Source organism: Adiantum capillus-veneris, chromosome 17 (assembly GCF_014529385.1).
Source record: "Adiantum capillus-veneris isolate H3 chromosome 17, ASM1452938v2, whole genome shotgun sequence".
NCBI classification, from domain to species: Eukaryota; Viridiplantae; Streptophyta; class Polypodiopsida; order Polypodiales; family Pteridaceae; genus Adiantum; species Adiantum capillus-veneris.
In genome coordinates, this window is record NC_140947.1 from 9,407,082 (window position 1) to 9,430,305 (window position 23,224).

General features: G+C 43.0%; 1 pseudogene; it reads right to left on the reverse strand.

Annotated features, from left to right (window-relative positions):
* The window catches only part of LOC147436782 (putative protein S-acyltransferase 7), a 33,319-nt pseudogene extending 13,609 nt beyond the window's left edge, over window positions 1-19,710 (reverse strand).
* Window positions 19,711-23,224: the final 3,514 nt, after the last annotated feature.

Below are 23,224 nucleotides of genomic sequence, written 5' to 3' on the forward strand. Positions count from 1 at the left end.
GGGTACATTTTACAATAAGGTTAGTGGTTAGTAGTTAGTAATTATCACTAAAAAATATTTACAAAATCATTCACGAAATGGTAAGATATATGATGAGGAAAGTTAGAGAAGGGATGAGATTGTAAAGAGAGGTTGAAGCTTTGGAGAAGTTGACATTCACCTCTTTACAACACCGGAAGAAGAAGCAGTCAGCATGGCGAAGCAGCGTGTGTCGATGAAGCTATGCTTTTTCAAACCTTGGAAAATTCATGATAAAAGCCTTCATTTGCAGAGGTTATCTTTGGATTTTTGCAGATGTTTTGAAGTTCTTTACAAAGTTGAAGAGAGTATGGTAATATGGACATATATGTAGAGAGAAAGGGGGACACATAGGGTGTAGAAATGGAGGATGAAGGCTATGGAGGTGTGAGAGATGTGGCAATGGTGAAGAGCGTGAATTATGACATAGGAGTTGCAGGTTTGGGAGTGGGAAGGAGAGGGAGGAGTGTGTGTGAAAGTGAAAAATGATAAAGTGGAAGAGGGAGTGTGGCTGCATAGCATGGGCAAACTGGGGTCCACCAATAAAATCATAGCTCACAGCTCCTAGCTCAAAAAATATGAAAAAATTTGAGGTGAAATTTCAGCTCACGAGCTACAACTTTTGTTTGTATCAGCTTTTAAAATTCGGGGAGCATGTGATCTTTAAGAATTCAGCAAAACCGACTGTTTTTTCCACTGCACAAGGTCCTTGTGAGGTTCTTCTTTGGATGATTCTTTGGAATACCTCCAAGAGTGAGATCCCCATGGTGCATGCATGCATGCCACATACCCTTGACCTTATTTGGTAGGTCTATAATTGAATATATTGTTGAGATCATGATATAAGTGAATAGTACAACTAAGAAAATCAAATATTGAGGGGTCTAAAAAAATATGTACATGTCAAATATAAATAATATAGGTGGAAAAAATATAAAGGGGTCAAAATAAATCTCTCTCATTATAAGTCCACCATAAAAAGATGAATATTTTTGGTGTTTTAATTTATGAGAGTAAAAGAGAATAGATGTAGGAAGGAAAAATATACGCATAAATAAAACTAGTTTTTTTGGATTTTTGTTGGGATGGAGTTACACCAAAAATAAGAGAAGCTTGCATGAAATTATTTTTATATGGAATAAAGAGTATGCAAAATGGTAAGAAAAAATATGGTAATGGTGAGTCAATGTACATAGCATAAATAACACACCATAGGTAGAAATATTTAAATAAATACCAAAATAATTATGAAAAATCCTTTTATTTAGGCCCTATATACAATGAAATATTTACACACAAATGGGCCATAATATACTTATATTTTTTTTATTTTTTTATTTTTGGCTCAACTAGCTCAGTGACTAGCTAATTAAGGGTTTTTAAGAAGATATGGGAAAAGTCCCCTAACTCACACACACCTATATATAGTGAAATGGTAGGGATAGCCACAGTGTTTGGATGATTTTGGTAGGGTGGGTTAACTCACTATGGCAATTACGGTAAGCCAAAGAACGGCTATCACTATGTATGCGGATACACATTCTTATGTTACCAATTGTACAGTATGTAGTGCCAAACGACCAGTGGATCACGCAACTTTGTTTCGGGTGAACATAGCACCTGCATGGAGTCAATATATCATTGACTTCCTAACCACTAGAACGTTCCCTGAGAACATTACAAGAGCACGGGAAAAAGCTATAGAGCTGAAAGCTCATGACTTTCAGTTAATTGGAAATCAACTCTATAAGCGGGGAAAGGACAATCAACTTCGAATCTGTGCAAAAGAAAGCAAATACCTGCTGATTCTAGAACATGCACATAGCGGAGTAAGTGGAGGCCATTTTTCGGGCGATAAGACGACAAAAATTGTCTTAACCGCAAGAATTTGGTGGCCTACATTGCACATGGATGCCGATGAGTTTGTAAAGCGTTGTGATGCGTGGCAACGCACCAAGATACCAATAAAAAGACATGAGATGCCATTAAGGCCAATGATGGGGGCAAGGGCATTTGCAAAATGGGGCATTGATTTTGTAGGACCTATATCACCCCCTGCATATCGCACCCATACCAAATATATCATTGTGGCTATGGACTATCTCACAAAATGGGTCAAAGCCAAAGCAACACAAAAAGCTGATGCATGCACCACGGCTCAATTTTTGTATGAGAATGTTTTTGGACGTTACGGGTTACCAATAGAAATTGTCAGTGACCGTGGAACACACTTCCTCAATGAAGTCATTGAATATCTACTAGAGGAATTCATGGTCATACATAGGAGATCAGCACCATACCATCCACAGGCCAACGGGCAAGCTGAGGCCACAAATAATGTTAAGTATGGAGCCTGATTTACCCTTGTAATTTTCTGTGGTAAAAGCGCACATTTGTAAGGCCCCCATTATGAGGAGAAGCCATCGTGCGTGAAGGAAAATCACTCACCAGAACCAAAATTTTCACGGACAAGAATCAGGGGCAACTTTAAAGGCCTCGGGGGCGGAGGCCCCTGAGACATTTTTTTTCACCGGAATATTCTTTTTTGCCGGAATATTATGGTTGGACGGCGGCCGGAAAGTGGTCCGAAAACAACCGGTCGGTTAGCCGGTGGTCGGAAGTCAATGGCCGGTGGCCGAATTCAAAAGCGGACTTGTCTTCTCAAGGGCGGCCACACATGGGTGGATTGGAGGGTCCGATTTGGACTTATTCGCACAAGGGCGGCTACACATGGCTGTCTCTCATAAGAGAGGGCAGCCCTTTTGGCCTATAAAAGGAGGCCATTTCTACACACATTTCATAGTGTGAAGTTGATGCAACAAGGTGAGTGTGAGGTGGTGAGAGTGAAGCAAGGCGGAAGCTCCATTAAGGGAATAATCCCTTTGTAAACTACTTCTTGTTTTGTAGTACTAAAGCCATTGAGTGGCTGCTTTCCCGTGGACGTAGCCCACATTGGGTGAACCACGTATATCGTGTGTACTCTCTCTCTCTCTACTCTATAATATCGTGTATATAAATCTGTCTCTCTCCATTAAGTAATCTAGTCAATTATCTATTTAGCTACGTCTTATTTCCTAACAACTGGTATCAGAGCAAGGTTTGCTCGTAGCTAAATTATCTCAAGGAAATGATTCCTTGAATTGAGTGGGAGTTATGGCGGAGGAAGGGAAGCTCAAGATTGAGAAGTTCAACGGCAAAAACTACCAACATTAGAAGATGCAGATTGAAGACTATCTCTACGAGAAGGACCTCTATTTGCCACTATGCGGTCTTGCGAAGAAGCCCGCAACAATGGCAGATGAAGCATGGATTGTCCTTGATCGAAAGGCACTGGGAACAATCTGGTTAAGCTTGGCGTCAACGGTGTCCTTCAATGTTTGGGAGATGAAGACCACGGAGGACTTGATGAAGTCACTTGACGACTTCTACGAGAAACCATCGGCATCCAATAAGGTATTTCTTATGAAGCGCTTGTTCAATCTAAAGATGGCAGAGAATGGTTCAATTGCAGAACACCTAAATGACTTTAACACAAACATAAGTCAACTTCGATCAGTGAAAATCAATTTTGATGACGAAGTGCGAGCTCTCCTTATACTATCATCTCTACCGGATAGTTGGGACAGCCTTGTGATGGCTGTAAGTAATTCTATCTCTGGCACAAATACTCTTAAGTTTGATGATGTTGTGGGTGTTCTCCTAAGCGAGGAAATGCGAAGGAGAAGCACAGGAGAATCATCAAGTGCTGTACTATCAGTGGAAAAAAGAGGAAGGCTTAAGGAGAGGTTCAAAAACCAAAAGGGTCGTGATCGCTCAAGGCGGAGCAAGTCACGCACAAAGTCAGTTCTTGAACGGTGGAACTGGGGCAAGAAGGGCCACGTCAAGAAGGATTGCTGGTCCAAGAAGAAGAAGGAGACAGAGTCTCAAGACAACAAGCCAACATTGGAGGCCAATGTGGCAGGTAAAGTAGAGCAAGATGCTCTAATTATCTCATTAGACAATGTGTCTAATTCCTGGATAGTAGATTCCGGGGCTTCATTCCATGCGACACCACACAAGCAACATTTCCAAGACTACACCAAAGGTAATTTTGGGTATGTATACTTGGGAGATGATGAAGCTTGTGAGATTGTCGGCAAAGGTACAGTTTCTATCAAAACTGCTAACGGAAATGAATGGAAGCTTAAAGATGTTAAGCTTAAAAATTTGATCTCTACAGGACAATTGGACGATGAAGGTCACAACATTGCATTCGGAAACAAACGGTGGAAGATCTCAAAGGGATATTTGGTGGTTGCCAAGGGTGAAAAAGTCAATACACTTTACTTGTGTACTGTTAGCATGCAACCTTCAGCTTGTGCAGCAACTACAGAAGTTGACAGTGTGGTGTGGCACTACCGACTTGGGCATATGAGTGCCAAAGGAATGCAAATCCTTCAAACAAAGAAGCTTCTACCAGGTTTGAAAGAAGTGGACTTAGAGTTCTGTGAAGATTGTGTTTATGGTAAACAAAAGAGGGTAAAATTTCAAAAATCAGGAAATGAAAGAAAAAATAAAAAACTTGAGTTGGTTCATTCTGATGTTTGGGGTCGTGCAAGTACACCATCACTTGGTGGCTCATTGTACTATGTAACATTCATAGACAATGCGACTAGAAAAACATGGGTTTATGTCATGAAGAATAAATCCGATATATTTTCCATATTTCAAAGGTGGAAAGCCTTTGTGGAGAATGAAACAGGTACCAAGGTTAAATGCCTCAGATCCGACAATGGAGGCGAATATTGCAGCCAATCTTTTGAAAGCTTTTGTGCTAGCAATGGCATTCGGAGGCAAAGGACAACCCCAAGGACACCTCAACAAAATGGGATTTCGGAAAAGATGAACAGGACAATCATGGAACGAGCACGAAGCATGCGGCTACATCCAAGCCTACCGCTTGAGCTTTGGGCGGAAGCTGTAAGTACGTCTGTGTACTTAATCAATCGATCACCCTCAACGGCATTGGATGGGGGAGTTCCAAAAGAGGCATGGACAAGTAAACCGGTGAATTATGCATTTCTCAAAGTGTTTGGGTGTGAGGCTTTCATGCACATAGATAGAAGCCTAAGATCAAAGTTAGATGCAAAGTCCAAAAAGTGTTTCTTCATTGGCTATGGAGAAGGAGACTTTGGGTATCGCCTATGAAATCCTGAAGATGGTAAAATCTTAAGGAGTAGGGATGTAATTTTTAACGAAAAAAATATGTACAAAGATTACTTGGAAAGAAAACAAACAAAAGAAACAGGTGATGAGTACATGGATCTTGAGGATGGTGAAGACTCAAGGACTGCAAACGGTGACAATGTGCAACAACGTCAACCAAATGAGGAGCCTCAACCTATTCCCCGAAGATCTACAAGAGCAAGTAGACCTCCAGAAAGGTTTGTTCCTTCCTTCAACCATCTCTTGATCTCAGATTCTGGAGAGCCGGAATCATATGAAGAAGCTATGCAACATGAATCCAAAGAAGAATGACGAAGAGCATGCAAGTGGAGATGGACTCACTACATCGCAACCAAACATGGGAGTTGGTTGAGTTGCCCAAAGGTAAGCGGGCACTTCAAAACAAATGGGTGTACAAGCTAAAGGAAGAAGAAGGTGGGAAGAAAAGGTACAAGTCTAGGCTTGTGGTAAAAGATTTTTCTCAAAAGAAAGGTATTGACTTCAATGAAATATTTTCTCCTGTTGTAAAAATGAACTCAATTAGGCTTGTCTTAAGCCTTGTGGCTGCTCATGATCTAAATCTCGAGCAAATGGATGTAAATACGGCATTCCCTCACGGTGACTTAGAGGAGGAAATCTACATGCTTCAACCAAAGGGGTATGAAGTAAAAGGTAAGGAGAAAATGGTTTGCAGATTGAAGAAGAGCTTGTATGGTTTAAAGCAAGCATCAAGACAATGGTACTTGAAGTTTGATCGATGGATGTTGGATCATGGATTCACAAGATGCAACTCGGATCACTGCATCTACACGGAGAATTTGGGAGATGGGAAATTCATCATCCTAATGTTGTATGTTGATGACATGTTGATTGCAAGTGCGAACATGCAGGACATCAAAGACCTAAAAGAGGAGCTGTCCAAATCTTTTTCAATGAAAGATTTAGGTGCTGCAAAGAGGATACTTAGTATGAAAATATCAAGCGACAGGACGAAGAAGACAATAAAGCTATCTCAAGAAGATTACATCAAGAAGGTACTAGAAAGGTTTGCAATGCAAAATGCAAAACCAGTTTCTACACCTTTGGCTGGTCATTTTAAACTAACGAAGGATATGTGTCCAAAGACACAAGAGGAGATAGCCTATATGTCTAAAGTTCCATATGCTGCAGCGGTAGGTTCTCTAATGTATGCTATGGTCTCGACAAGGCCAGACATTGCACATGCAGTGGGAGTTGTGAGTAGGTTCATGGACAACCCAGGTAAAGAGCATTGGCAAGCTGTGAAGTGGATACTTAGGTATCTAAAAGGGACAACAAAAAATGCTTTGTATTTTGGAGGAACTGATATTTTTCTAGAAGGGTATGCTGATGCAGATATGGCAGGTGACAAAGATACTCGAAGGAGCACTACTGGCTATGTGTTCACAGTTGGAGGCACAGCAGTAAGCTGGGCTTCAAAGCTGCAGAAAGTGGTTTCACTTTCTACCACGGAAGCAGAGTATGTAGCAATGACAGAGGCAAGCAAAGAAATTCTGTGGCTTCACAGATTCTTAGAAGAGCTTGGATTCAAACAAGACAATTGTGTCTTGTACTGTGATAGCCAAAGCGCTATCCATCTTGCGAAGAACTCAGCCTTTCATTCAAGGACAAAGCACATTGAGGTGAGATATCACTTCATACGCACTCTTTTGGAAGAGGGACAACTAAAGCTAGGAAAGGTGCATACAAGTGAAAATCCTGCAGACATGTTTACAAAGGTGGTCAACAAGGAGAAGTTGAGCTTTTGCTCATCTTCAATCGACATTCAAGGATAAGAAGCCAGAATGGAAAGCAGTCACAGGTTTGGTTTGGAGATCAGTCTCCAAGTGGGAGATTGTTAAGTATGGAGCCTGATTTACCCTTGTAATTTTCTGTGGTAAAAGCGCACATTTGTAAGGCCCCCATTATGAGGAGAATCCATCGTGCGTGAAGGAAAATCACTCACCGGAAGCCAAAATTTTCACGGACAAGAATCAGGGGCAACTATAAAGGCCTCGGGGGCGGAGGCCCCCGAGACATTTTTTTTCGCCGGAATATTTTTTTTCGCCGAAATATTATGGTCGGCCGGCGGCCGGAAAGTGGTCGGAAAACAACCGGTCGGTTGGCCGGTGGCCGGTAGTCAATGGCTGATGGCCGGTGGTCGAAAGTCAATGGCCGGTGGCCGGAAGTCAATGGCCGGTGGCCGAATTCAAAAGCGGACTTGTCTTCTCAAGGGGGGCCACACATGGGTGGATTGGAGGGTCCGATTTGGACTTATTCGCACAAGGGCGGCTACACATGGCTGTCTCTCATAAGAGAGGGCAACCCTTTTGGCCTATAAAAGGAGGCCATTTCTACATACATTTCATAGTGTGAAGTTGATGCAACAAGGTGAGTGTGAGGTGGTGAGAGTGAAGCAAGGCGGAAGCTCCATTAAGGGTATAATCCCTTTGTAAACTACTTCTTGTTTTGTAGTACTAAAGCCATTGAGTGGCTGCTTTCCCGTGGACGTAGCCCACATTGGGTGAACCACGTATATCGTGTGTACTCTCTCTCTCTCTCTCTCTCTCTCTCTCTCTCTCTCTACTCTATAATCTCCTGTATATAAATCTGTCTCTCTCCATTAAGTAATCTAGTCAATTATCTATTTAGCTACGTCTTATTTCCTAACAAATAAAACACTATGCATGGTTCGCACTAAAATAGTGTCAGCATCAAGAATCGATTGGGATCAACAGCTACACTCAACACTATGGGCATACAGGGTAGCTTAAACATCAATAGGAACAACACCATACAACATGGTGTTTGGGCTAAATGCTATACTACCTATTGAGTTTTTAATCCCAACTCTACGAGTAGCAACAAGTTTGGAATGGACAGAACATGAACTCTCTTCAAGAATTAATGATCTTGAAAAGCTAGATGAACTTCGCTTACGAGCTGTCGCTTCAATCTATGCTAAAAAGAGAAGACAAAAGGAATTTTTTGACAAACATGTGCGTACCAAAGAGTTCAAAACAGGTTATTAGGTACTTGTTTATACCTTGAAGCACCATGCCAAGAAACTTAAAAAGCGAGGGATGGGACCATTTGTGATTCATGATCTATCACAAAGTGGAGCTGTCAAGCTTGCTACATTAGCAGGTGAAGAAATGCCAAACTGGATTAGTGGGTGTCGACTGAGGAGATATCTTCTACCCCTCACACAGGAGATGCTCCAACAAATTCATCAAGGAAAGCAAAGAATGAAGGAAAAAGAGAGAGTAAGGGAGGAAGCTCAAGCCGAAGCACAAGAACGCATTGCAAAAAGACGGCTTCTACGACAACAACAACAAAGTAAACCACCATTGAGAATCAATGCCATTTGACTGATGAACTTGGAGGAGGAAACAGTAGAGCCAATAATTACAGTCAAAGTGGGCAACAATCAAGTTGAATCAATAGCCTTTCTTGATTCGGGTGCTCAAGAAAATTTGATCTCTTACGGATTATACCAACAGCTCAAAGTCACAGATCAACTTCATCCTACCCCCCAAGTGCTGAAAAGTAGCACATCACACCCATTGAAAACATTAGGATGGACTATATTGCATGTACAGCTACATCAATATATTTACCCACACAAATTCTATGTGGTGACAGATGAAAGCACACAACACCCAATGATGCTAGGGCAACCTTGGCAAAAAGCATACAATGTCTAGATAGACTGGAAAGCAAAGGCGGTCAAAATTCAGTACGAACATGAACAACAGGTGATAGCTTTTTCTCAGCAATACCATCATGATGAACTGCAAGCCATGCAATCACTGGCAACAGAGACAAAAGAACAAATACCATCAAAGACTACCATGAAACCTGAGACCAACAACCTGGTAAAATCCAACCATGCTAATCACAGACAGCTGACGTCACTTTCCACAATGCAAAATCTAGGCTACCAACACAAGGTAAACGAGTAAGGATGCGGAAGGATAGAAATGCAATGGCGGAAAAAAAACAATGTAACAACCGGATTCCAACAAAGCAGGCGGTGCAATCCAAAACCAATGTCATAAAACAGATATGGATCCCAAAGAAAATGCTTAGCCATAACCCAAATGTCGCTCACATTTGGATACCAAAGCAAAAGCCAAAGGAAATCCCTACGGTACAAGCACCAATGGAAAGTAGACATCTGCAGGTCAACAAGGAGAACAGATATATGTGGAGGTTGATGACAGACAAACCAGTGGCAAACAAGAAAGTGCCAAACCATCTACAAAAGTTGGCAGCACCAAACTACCAATGGAAAGCCAAGGCCATAAGGCCCATAGCTATCACATCCCAACAAATTCTATCCTCAGAACAGCTACGACTCCATCAACCATGTCGGAAAAGAAATTGCCTCTTGCCAAAAGGAAAATTAAACAGAGAGCAGTAGAGTTACAACTGCTACTTGCAAAGAAAACAGGAAGCCTCGACGGCGAGTGCCAATAAGCATCTTGCTTACCCCTTCTCTTGCACAACATTAATTTTTCCATGCATTGACCGAGTATGCATAAAATAGGGCCACATTAATCGGCCAGGCATTAGCACAACTTTTTTCAACCTATGCACGGCACATACTCCGAGGCGAAACCTTGTCGTCTGGGAGGACTCCGGCTAGGAGGGGGGGAGGCATTCTCAATGCGGAACCAATAACAGAAACAACAAAAAAGGGCATGATTTTCGACTATTTTAAGGGTTGACGTTTGATTGCGAAATTTTTTGGAGTAACCCAAGTATAGATGCCCTTATACATCATGAAGCTACAGGTATAGGCCAAATCAAGCCCCTAGGTGTGTGTATATAAGTAGAAATAGCCATTTTTCAGGCAAAATATTGGTAAAACGGAGAAATCTGGCCATAAAAATTGCATGTGAGTGTATATAATGTGTTGCGGTGATATTTGTGATATATTATGATTTTTGGGAATTTTCTGGGTTTGATTTGCTATTTTCCTTTTAATTTTGCTAATTTTCAGCAGGAAAAATTCAAAAATACAAAAAGCAGGTGAAAAACAATCGTAATGAAAAACAAAAGATATGGGGATGACAAGTGACTAAAGGACAACCTATGGTACAGTGGGGGTGCAATTATGAGACTGGAGCGGAAAGAGTGTTTTCGCCAGGTTTTGACCGAAATGACAAATTTCTGGTAAACAGGGCAAATGGAGTCCAAATCAAGAAATTTTTGAGCCTAAACTGCATCTCGCAGAAAGATAGGAGCACATGTCAAATTTCATGAAAAATGGTTCGGGGACCTCCATTATAAGAAATTTCCACCCCATTTTTAGCTCATTCTCACTATTGACCTTGTGGAGAGAGCTTCTGCCACCTAGAGCGGATCGACCTTCCAGCAGCTTCTATGACGCGCACATCTACCTGACCAGCTCCAGACATGAGAGGTAGGCTCACCACCTTGAGCTTTTCGCGCATGTTTGTCATTATGTCGCGAAAACTAGCGTAGAGGTCACACACAAAGCGAGCGGTACAGACCTGCAAGTAGAGACGACAGCCTAACGGCTAACCCGAAAGCAACAAGACTTCATCGGCAGCTTACCCTAGTCTAGGAGACCAGTCCTGGATAGCCAAAGGCAGTGGGAGACCATCGTGGAAAATCCTAATTCCCGGAAACCCGCAAGAGGCCACCAAATGGGAAATCGGCAAAACGGCGACCAAATGCTACCAAAATTTATGGGTAGGAGCATCTCGACATGCTCGACAAGTCCATATGATCCGCATGACCAAAAAGTTACCCGAAGCGGCACTAAACCTCAGAAACGGCATCAGACACACAAAACGTCAAAATGCACTTGCGGCCAAACTGCAAGTCCGTTTGCCACCAAACTTCACGAGCGGCTTTCCTAGACCATCAACAATCAAGTCCTATGGTGTTAGACCACCACAAATCATCAAAGGCATGTAAACGCAACCACGGGTGCTTCTAGAGCGACAAATTGACAAATGGAGCTCCGATGAAGCCAAAGTCGACAAAAACCATGCGGCAAGGATCCCCAAGGGATTGGGAAGCTATGGAGACCAACATCGAGAAATTTCATCGCCAAAAAGCACTCCAAAAGTCAAAAAACGGCTCGGAGGCTCTGAAGTCCACACAGGGAGTTATACTCTATCCATTTGACTTTTTTTGTTAAAATTAGGCTCAAAAGGGACTGAAGGGGGCAAAGGGCAAGCACTGAGAGCACTAACACTGAAAAAAATCATCAGGAGACATCCTACGCGTAGGATATCTCAAGGGAACTTTTTGGCACAAAACCCAACAATTTTTGTCATGCACATGTTCTGAATGACAATTGCAAGCCCTACACCAAGTTTCATCACATTTGGATCAGATTTGACCTCATGTGCATGGAAAAATGCAAAGTTAGGACATAGAGTCAATAATGGGCCATTGACCTACCAAATCTTGTCCAAATCTCATTAAACTTGCACAACACATTCACACACACATCAGCAAACCATCTGTGTGGTCAGGGAGTAAAAATGATGAATTAGACATCCTACGCGTAGGATATCTAATGGACCTTTTTGGCATGGAAGGGAAGCTTTGTCATTCCAGATTTAATTACCTCATTAGCAAGAGCCCATATGTCAAGTTTGAAGCCATTCTAATGACTTTTGACCCCCAACACCTTCAAGATACACTTTTTGAGCCCAAAAACACCTCACAGAGTCCTACAGGCATCAAATCTTATCCAAATTCAAATCCAAGAACATAGCCATGTTCCATACGCCAAGGACAACCCAGAGAACAAGTTTCATGCAATTCTGATGAAAAAGACATCCTACGCGTAGGATGTCTTCAGCATAAATTTATCCTTCTGTGCAAGAAATGACATCATAGGAGCCAATACCATGATGCATTGAGCCCATATACCAATTTTCAACCCATTTGGACATCAATTGCTAGCCATGATGGACAATCTACCCAAATTGGGACCTAAAGCCTAAATCAGCCAAAAAATCCACTTTTTGTCATCCAAATTCAAATCCAAGCGTATAACCATGCTCCATGAGCCTTACACTACCTGCATTTCAAGTATGAACCAATTCTGAAGAAAAAGACATCCTACGCGTAGGATGTCTAGATGGAATTTTTTGGCCAGATTTGCACTCTGAGCACATGCACAGCTTCACAAGTTCCTTTTAAGCTATAATTTCAATTTTCAAGTCATTTGGATAAGTAAAACTCAGTTTAGCAGCTGATATGGAAAAAAAACGCTAACTTTGGATTGCTGAGTGCAACAGGATCTATGGCAGCCTCGAAGTCACCGGCAAAGAAGAAGAGAATGACAATCAAAGATTATCTGGACGAGGTGGACCCTTTTGTCATTCCAGAGGGAACACTAAAGCCCACCAGCACCTGGATACAAGAAGATCTGTTAGAGTCAAACAACCTAAAGATCTACCAGGGGGTGTTCAAAGACAATGAAGGCAATGTAATAGAGCTGCCAATGCTGCCAAGAGAGCTCAATGAATTTGTCCGAAGAAAAATGGCCGGCTACTTGGAGAAAATTGACCTCCATAACTATTTTGAAGCAATACCAGCAGGGGTGGACGTCAAAAGAGTATGGGAGTTTGTAACAAGCATAAAAGAGGATGGAGTGGCCAAGGTGACAGATTTGCACGGCAGACCCGATACAGAGATTATTATCACGGAGCGGGTTGTAGCCCATGCACTAGATCTCTCCAATCAAGGAGACAGTGTGACAAAAAGAAGGGATGAAGTCAAGGTGTACAAAGATAAAAAGTCCAATTACACCTTTGAAGACATCGCCAACCCAAAGGTGGCGACCATGAGCCAATTGTACAACCAGTACTTCCACATGTGCACGAAGAGGCCACAGAAGTACAGGATGCCGCCAGGTGCAATTGCCACAGCATTTACTTGGGCGATGACAAAAGGCACCCCAAAGATAATCAACTATGTGGCATACATACATCACAGCTTGGTAAAAATGGGCAACAAAAATCCAACCTACATAGTTCCAGGAGAAATGATAACCAAGGTAATTTATGCAGCACTACACGCCAAGGGAAGGTGGCCTGACCCCCCATCTCAGAATGATTGGCTAAGGGTAAAGGAAGACAAAGAAGACGAGCTACAACGAGCACCAAGGGTGGCTACAAGGTTGAAGAGACGGCTAGAGCCAGTTGCAGAAGAGCAACCTGAGCAGAAGAAAGGAAAAAAGGAATCTGCTCCAAGTGCCGGCCAAAGAGACAAGATCACAAAAAGCGGCTAGACTCGAGAGGCTGATGGAGAGTTTCCGAGCAGAAAGAGCCCTCAAGGGTGATTTAAATGAATTATGGAAGCCATCTCTCGAGTCTATGTCCGGATCATCCAGAAGAGTGCAGAGGGACCGCTTTGAAGACTATATCAAGAATTTCAAGATCCTTGATGTTGTAGCAGAAAACATTCCCCATGTCCCTTTCACCAAGGAAGAATTGGAGCAGATAAGGCAGACATTGCTAGATGAACAAGACAGCCAAGAAAGGGAAAGAAAAACAAAAGCGGACAGAGACTTAAAGGGCAAAACTGCAGCTTTACCAGATAGCCCTAAACCCAGCCCACAGCCATCACCGCCACCCGGATCACCACCTCCTAGCAGCCCTCCACCAGAAGATAAGGAGGCTGAGGACAATCAAGAAGAACACCAGGCTGAGGAGCAAGAGCAAAGGCAAGAACCTGAGCCCAAAGAAGAGGCCAAGCCTGCGTCTGAGCAAAAAGAACTAGAGGAGGCATACTATGCATTTTTGGACCTGCTAGTTGCAGGCTATACAAGGGAAGAAGCCACCACAGTCGCATTCGACTTTGCGAGGACAGGGCATAAAGAATAGATGCCAGGCATCAGGCTAGTTGAGCTAAAGGAAATTGCTACCGACACGGTAGACCTGCACCCACCCTCTAATGATTGGGACGTGGTGATGACAATGCTAGCTGGAATAAGAGCACAATCTGTGGCATCAGACGAAGAATTGATAACTCTAAAGGCCACAGAAGAAAAGACCAAGATGGAAAGGGATACTCTGCAGGCACAAAGCCAAGGACAAAAAGAGAGAGAAGCTGACCTCCAGGCCAGCTTGGCAACGGCTCTACAAAACTGCCAAGCAAAGGAAGAAGCAAATGAGGCAGCAACAAAAAGATTACAAGCAGCTGAAGAAGAGTGTCTACAACTCAGCAAGTCATTGCGAGATGCCAAAAAAGAACGAGATAATATGACGCTCCAGCTAGCAGAAGAAACTAAATAAGTAGAGGCCATGAGGAATGCGAAGGAAAAGGTGGAGATAGAACAAGAAGCAAGCCTGGATGAAGTCCTTGAGCTCAAGGACCAATTAAAAGTCAAAGATCAAACCATCCAGAGGCTGCGAGCATCACCCGCTAGAGTTAGAGCTATGAGCTCGACTCAAATCATTTCCGAGAGTCAAATATATGAAGAGAAGATGCAAGAACTCCAGAAGGAGCTGACTCTCGAGAAGAAGCAGAGATTGATGATGGCTGAAGGTTCTATCGCAATGCAAACCAAAATGGAGGACAGCCAAAAAGCCCTACAAGAAGAATTGGAGAGCATAAAGATAAAGCTCGAGGAAGCTGAAAAAGTAAACGCTGAACTCAATGACCTCCTCGTGACTATGGGCGGAGAAGCCGAAGCGGAAAAGCAGACACTCCTCAAGCAAATTGAGGAGTTGAAAGGCCGGCAACAAGCAGAAGAAGAAAGCTCAGGGACAGCTGCCAATGAGGGCATCGACCTCGACAATGTGGCAGAACCTGTGGACACACCCATGCCAGAGGAAAGAACATCAGGATCCTCTCAAGAGCCACAGGATCTAACACAAGAAGAGGAGGAAAAATTGCGTAAAGCAATAGAGGCAGAGATCAGAGAAAGCACAAAGGAATCCTTGGAATGGGAAGAAAGGGTTTTCAAATCTATGACAATTCAGAAAATCGATGCTAACAATCTCAGACGTGAATGGCTTCAACCCTCTCTCCCATATCCATTGCTGAAATATGAGGCAGCAACAATAAACAGGCGAATCAGAGAAGAGCCAATGGTCCCTCTCTATGACGCAGACACCTCGAGGCCAGAAGGAGTAAAGCTCATAGTGGATTCTCAGCCAAAGTGGAGGAAGGCTTGGCTTACCAAGTACCCGCAATACCTAATACACTTGGTAGAGGCACCTAAACACATCAGAGACAACCTCAGCTTCTGTCCTCTACCAAGGGTTAGGACGTGGAAAGCACAAGAAATCTTACAAACAAGCCAACCCACTTGGCTGAACTACCTAAAGCTGCCGCGGGTGTGAAGGCAGGTGAGATAATAAGTATACAATACATGGTGAAAACCCTAACGGGCGCCATAAAGTTGTTCACTGGCTCACCTGACCTTACATGCATTATGATGAGAAAGATCTGCAAAACCATCCTAGCAGTGTTCGAGACCTTCAAGCCAGGCCAGGTGACTGACAGCATATTCTTCTTCCAGGATACATACAGATGTGCTTATGATATGTCAGGTCAGCCTTCCAAGGAGGTGATACATGTGTTGTATCAAAGAATTATGTTTCTACCATCCATCACCTCCAGGATTTTGAAGAAGCATTTTACACGGGGTTCTTCACCATGCATACAGATATCTTTGGCCCAACAATGCTAAATCTACATGCACGGTACGAATCACTGCTAAAGATGCAGGAGACCATAAGATGAGGCAAAGGCCATGACGGGGACGACATGAACAAGGAGGGGGGGGATGTTAGAAGCTGGACACACCCCATGGCATCTAACTACTCGGCGGACTATTATTTTTGTAATTATTCATTCATTGAGGAAAACCCGATTTTTCACCTTGTAAATATTAGGACTTACAGAAGTTTCCAGATTGTATCCCAGTTTTGATAGTTAGATTGAGTAGATGGTTGATTTTGGAACTTTAGGGTTTGAGAAGTTGTAACGTATATATACCACTTTTTGACCTTAATGAAAAAAACCTTTTGTCATTTTAAACAAGTTTGAAGTCTATGAGTGAGCGTACTGTGTACGTGAGAGAGAGTGTGAGCTTCGTCTTGGCGCTACGTGTGCTACGGTGGTCGGAATCGAGTGCGGAGAAGTGCAGCGTGTTGCCCCCGACTAGAGCTACAAGCCGATACCAACATTGTGCGTGTACGGTCCGGCTTTGGGAGCTCCTTCTACGAGCTTCATCGGTTGTTTGGGTGAGTATACGTTATCTGATTTCGCATTGCAGCATATCCACGCGTTCACATTGAGTAGAGCTACACATTAGGCACTTTAGATTTTGGAAACAAAGACCTACAGATTTCGGCCAGACATCCTACGTGTTTCTGCACCGGGTGTTTTGAGTCGTGATTTTGGTTTATAGACCTTAGGGAGAGCGGCCTATAGGTATTAGTAGGGTCTCCTTCAAGTTCTATGGTGTTTCGAAAGTGTTTGATGGGTGTTCGGCTCTAACAAGCGTTGTAGGAAGATTCCTCTTTTGCACTTTTGAAGACTGTGACTTAGACAATTGGTAGGGAACTTTGTAGGAAGTAGTTAGGAGTCGGTCGAGTGTAGGTTGACACCTTATGCTTGCTTCCACGCGCCTGCGGGTCGAGCTTCGTCCTTAGCTGACATTACTTGTTAGGTGAGTTCTCGCTATGCTGATGTCCGTCGCGGCGTATCCGTCCAACATGGCATCGAAAAATTTTGGAAAACTGCTAAAAATAGTAACTTTTTCCATTATGATTGTTTCATGGTACAATGGTGTTCTTTTAGCTCGGGGTCGGAGACCTTACATGAACACACAAAGGACTTTCAATGCTTGCCATTAATGAGGGGAGGTTTAGCAATGCATAGTTATCCCAACGAACAATTATGCCTAGCATGACCATAGCCTTATATATATAATCTTTTAAGAAGCCAGATCCTTGTCTAGGAGCATATAACTGTGAAGAAAATATGGTATCTTTGTTAAATACTCGATTGCATTCGACTACTCTCTCTCTCTTCTCTCTCTGTTGGCGGATACGCCGCGACAGACGTTAGCACATCTAGAACTCACCTAACAATATTTGTCAGCTAAGGACAAATCTCGACCCGCAGGCACGTGGAAGCAAGCATAGGGTGTCAACCTACACTCGACCGACTCTGGACTAATTCCTACAGAGGTCTCTACCCAATGTCTAAGCTATAGTCTTCAGGACTTCATAAGAGGAGATTTCCTAGAACGCTTCCAAGAGCCAAATACCCATCAAACATTCTCGAGGCACCACAGAACTTGAAGGAAACCCTATTAACACCAATAGGTCGCTCTCCCTAAGGTCCATGAACCAAAATCCCAACCCTAAACACCTGGTGCAAAATCACGTAGGATGTCTGGTTGAAATTTGCAGGTCATCGTTTTCAAAAACTAAAGTGCTTAATGTGTAGTTTTACTCAATGCAAACGCGTGGATATGCTGAAATGCAAAAACAGACAACATATGCTCACCGAATCACCAGATGTAGCTCGTGGGTCGAGTTCGCGAAGCTAGACCGTATACCCGCAATGTAGGTATTAGTGCGTAGCTCTCGTCGGGGGCAACACGCTGCACTTCTCTGCACTCGATTTGGACCACCGGTGTGCGTGTAGCATCAAGATAAAACTCTCACTCTCTCTCGTACACACTACGCTCACTCACACAGACAGAACTTTTAAAAATGAAAAAGGTTTTCTTCATTAAGTTCAAAAGTGGTATAAATACCTTACAATCTCAAAGCCTAATGTTCCAATTTAACCATCTACTCAATCTAAATGTCGAAAATGGGATACAATCTAGAATTTTCTGCAAGCCCCACTATTTACAAAGGTAAAGTGACGGTTTTTCTCAATTAAAGAATACTTTAATTACAAAGAATAATATCCCACCGAGCAATCATTCTTTGTTGGGTGTGTCCAACCGCTAACACTCCCCCCCTCCGAGTTCATGTCGTCCTCGACATGGCAATTGAGCTACTTTTTTAGTGGAGGCTTTCTCGCATCTTTAGAAGGGACTCATATCGCACATGCTGAGCTAGTAATGTCGGGCCAAATATCTATGTGTTGATGGTGAAGAAGCCAGTGTAGAAGGCTTCTTCAAAGGCCTAGTGGTGATACGAAGGAAAAAACATGATTCTCTGATAAAGTGCATGTATCATCACCTCATGAGAAGGCTGAGCAGACAAATCGTAGGCACATCTGTATGTATCTTGGAAGAAAAAGATAATGTCTGTTGCCTGTCCAGGTTTAAAGGTTTCAAAGACCGCCAGAAGGGTTTTACATATTTTTCTAAGCATGATGCAAGATAGGTTAGGCGAGCCAGTGAACAATTTGATGGCGCCCGTTAGGGTTTTAACCATGTATTGCTCACTCATTCTCTTGCGTGCCTTCAAGCCTGGCAGCTTCGGGTAATTGAGCCAAGTGGGTTGGCTTCTCTGCAATAGTTCGTGTGCTGTCCATGTCCGCATCCTTGGTAGAGGGCAAAAACTAAGGTTGTCTCTGATTCTTTTAGGTGCCTCTACCAAATGGATTAAATATTGCGGATATTTGGTGAGCCATGCCTTTCTCCACCTGGGTTGAGAATCCACTATCAGCTTAACTCCTTCAGGTTTGGAGATATTTGCTTTGTAAAATGGCATTGTTGGCTCCTCTTTTATCCGTTTGTTGATCGTAGTAGCTTCATACTTTAGAAGTGGATATGGGAGAGAAGGTTGTAGCCATTCATGCCGAATGACATTGGAATCTATCTTCTGAATGGTCATCGATTTAAACACTCTCTGCTCCCACTCCAATGCTTCTTTGGCTGTGTCTCTTTCTGCCGCTTCTATGGCCTTCTACAGCTTTTTCTTCTTCTTCTTGTGTCAGATCCTGGAGTTTTTGTGAGGGTCCCACCAGGATGTCCTCTTGCATCGTGATGTCCACTGGATCTGACACATTTTCTATGTCAATACCCTCCATTGCTGCTGGCCCGGTGCTAAAATGTTGCTCTTCAGTTGGTTGTTGACCTTTCAACTCTTCTATCTGCTTCTGAAATGTCTTCTTTGCCACTTCCGCTTGATCTCCCATGTTTACTAGGAGGTCGTTCAGATCTACATTGATTTTTTCAGCCTCCTCTAGCTTTCTCTTGATGTCTTCTTTTTTTGTTTGACATCTCTGAAATTCCTCGTCCATCTTTCTTTTCACGGCTTCTAGCTCATTTTTCATGGCCTGGTTCTCTTCTTCCAAGCAGTTTTGCATTACAAGAGATCCCTCAGCCAGCATCAGTCTTTGCCTCTTTTCCAGTGTTAACTCCTTTTGGAGTTCCTTCATTTGTTCTTCATATAGGTCATTCTCTGAAGTTGTGCCAGTCAAGCTAACAGCTCTGACTTTGGTCGGAGATGCCCTTAGTATTTGGATGGTTTGATCTTTTACTTTCATCTGATCTTTCAGCTCGATCACTTCATCTTGGATTGCCTCATGTTCTATCTCGGCCTTTTCCTTGGCATTCCTCAAGGTTTCCACCTCTTTGGACTCATCAGCAAGTTGTAGAGTCAAATTGTCCCTCTCTTTCTCCGCATCTGTCAGTGACTTGCTGATTTTCTTGTATTCCTCTTCAGCTCTTTGAATCTTGTGTTCGGCTGCCAGATTCTGTCGTTCCATCTCCTGGCATCTTTGTAATGCCGCGTCCAGACTGGCTTGCAGCTTTGTTAGTTTCTCTATGTTCTCTTGGCCCTGTTTTTGTAGTGAGTCCACTTTAGCTTTGATAAGGACCTCAATTTTTTTGAGATTATCAATTTCACTCTTAGTGGCCATTGATCTTTCTCTGAGTCCGATTAGCTTTTGCATTACCACATCCCAATAATTGGTTGGTGGCTGTAGGTCCACTGTATCGGTGGCCATCTTTTTCAACTCTACTAACTGAAGGCTATGCATATGTTCCTTGGGTCTTGTGCTTGCCAACTCAAAGGCTACAGTAGCTGTCTCTTCTCGAGAGTACCCAGCAGCTAGTAGATCAAGAAATATGCTAAAGTTCTTTTCTTCTGGATCTGGCTTCTCATCCTTTGGCTCAGCCTATGTCTTTTGCTCTTCCTTTGTGTTCTTCTCTTGCTTGGACTCTTTTTGTTCCTCAGGTCTGTTTAGCTCATCTTTTCGTTGGGTTTGTGGAGGGATAAGGGGAGGTGGTGATTGTGGCGGGCTGGATTCCCGGCTTGACGGTGGAGTTGGTGGCTTCTTCTTGAAATCACGATCTGCCTTGGTTTTTCTCTCTCTTTCTTGGCCTTCCTGCTCTTCTAGCAGTTACTGTCTTACTTCGTCCACCTCTTCTTCTGTAAATGGGATATTCACGATATTCTCTGCCATAGCATCTAAGATCTCAAAGTTTTTGATATAGTCTTCAAACCGATCCTAGTGAACCCTTCGAGATGATCCCGACATGGCTTCAAAGGGATGGCTTCCACAACTCGCTTAGATCTCCTTTTAGTGCTCTCTCGGCTCTGAAACTTTCCATCAGTCTTTCTAGCCGTGCCGCTTTCTGTGACTTGGTTTCCTTGATTGGCACTTGTAGACTTTCTTTCTTTCCCTTCTTTGACTCTGGCGGCTCTTCTAGCACGGTTTCTAACCGGTGCTTCATCCTTGTGGCTACCCTGGGTGCCTTGGGAGGTTCTTCTTCTTTATCTTCCTTTAGCTTTAGCCAATCATTTTGTGAGGGAGGTTCAGGCCAGTTTCCTTTGGCATGCAATGCTCCATAGACAACTTTTGTTATCAGCTCACCAGGTACAATATAGGTGGGGTTTCTATTCCCCATCTTCACGAGATTGTCGTGGATGTAAGCAGCATAATTTATCTCTTTTGGTTTGCCTTTCTGCATTGCCCAGGTGAAAGTGGTTGCAATGGCTCCAGGTTGCATTCTATATTTTTGTGTCTGCTTTGTACACATGTGGAAGTATTGATTGTAGAGTTGGCGCATGATAGCCACCTTCGGGTTTGCAATATCTTCAAATGTGTAGTTATTCTTCTTTTTTGAGTAGACCTTGACTTCATCTCTCCTCTTTGTCACACTGTCTTCTTTGTTTGAGATTTCAAGTGCGGCTGCCACCACCCTCTCTGTGATGACAATCATTGTATCAGGCTTGCCTTGCAGATTGGTGACTCGGGCCACTCCATCTTCTTTGATTGTGATTACAAATTCCCACACTCTTTTTATATCAATTCCTGTTGGCAAAGCTTCAAAGTAGTTGTGGAGATCCAGCTTTTCCAAGTAATTCCCCATCTTGCTCCTGACAAATTCATTGAGCTCCCGAGGTATCATGGGTAGCTCTACTGCATTTCCTTCAAGATCTTTGAGTACTCTTTGGTAGATTCTCAGATCATTGGACTCTAGCAGATTGTCTTGAATCCATGTGCTTGTGGCCTGCAGGGTTCCTTCTCGGATCACAAAAGGCTCCACTTCTTCTAAGTAGTCTTTTATAGTCATCCTTTTCTTCTTTGCAGGTGATTTTGCGGCTGCTATGGATCCTGTTGCACTTAGTAGTCCAAAGTTAGCGTTTTTTACATATTTAGCTGATAAACTGAGTTCTAACTACCCAAATGACTTGAAAATTGAATACAAAGCTCAAAAGGAACTAGGGAAACTCTGCATGTGCTCACAATAGCTTTCTGGCTAAAAAATTATCATGTAGACATCCTACACGTAGGATGTCTACCTTGTCTGTTTTTGGTGAAACTTGGCAGGCTTGTGGCCCTTGACCTGTGCAACATGCTATGTGATTGGAATTGGGTTTGGGTATCAAAAAGTGCAATTCTGGTCAGATTTAGGCTTTTGGATCACAAATTGGGTAGGATGTCCTCAACAAGTGAAAAATGATATTCAATTGAGTTGAAAGTTGATATACAGGCTTCTTACACCATGTAAATGGCTCTTATGAAGTCAGATCTTGCACAGAAGGTTAAAATGACACTGGAGACATCCTACACATAGGATGTCTATTTTATCATAATGACTTGAAGTTGGTTCTGGGGGTAACTCTTAGCATGTGGAACATGGCCCTGCTCTCAGATTTTAATTTGGATAAGCATTGGTGTGGCTAAGAGCATGTATAGTGTTTTTAGGCTCAAAAAGTGCATCTTGGAGGTTTTGGGGGCCAAGGGTGAGGGGAATGGCTTGAAATTTGAGACATGAGCTTGTGAAGGTGTTATAAAGAGATCTGGAACCCAAAAATACCATATGGGGGTCAAATTGGTCATTTAGACATCCTACGCATAGGATGTCTATTTCATCAATTTTTACATCTGACCCCACAATTAGCTTGGCAATGTGCTCATAAGTATATTGTGCAAGTTTCATGTGATTTGGACTAGTTTTGGTAGGTCTATGACCCATTATTGCCTCTATGCTCTGACTTTGCGTTTTTTGATGCATATGAGGTCAACTTTTGTCCAAATGTGATGAAACTTGGTGGCTAGCATGTACAGGCTATGTAGAAGTTGTGTGCGATATGAGATGTTGAGTTTGGTTCCCAGATATGGCCTTGAGACATCCTATGCGTAGGATGTCTCCTGATGAAATTTATATGAGAAGTGCTACTGGTGCCTACCCTGAGTCCCCCTGAGTCCCTTTTAAGCCCTATTTCAACAAAAAAGTCAAATAGATAGATAGAAACTCCCTGCTTGGATTTCAGAGCCTCTGAGCCATTTTCTGACTCTTGGAGTGCTTTTCGGCAATGAAATTTCTTGATGTTAGTCTCCATAGCTTCCCAGTTCCTTGGGGATCCTTGCCATATAGTTTTTGTTGTCTTTCGCTTCACCGGAGCTCCGTTTGGCAATTTGTCGCTTTGGAAGAGCCCGTGGTTGCGCTTACATGTCGTCGATGACTTGTGGTGGTCTACCACCATAGGACTTGGTTGTTGATGGTCTAGGAAAGCCGGTTGTGAAGTTTGGTGGCAAACGGACATGT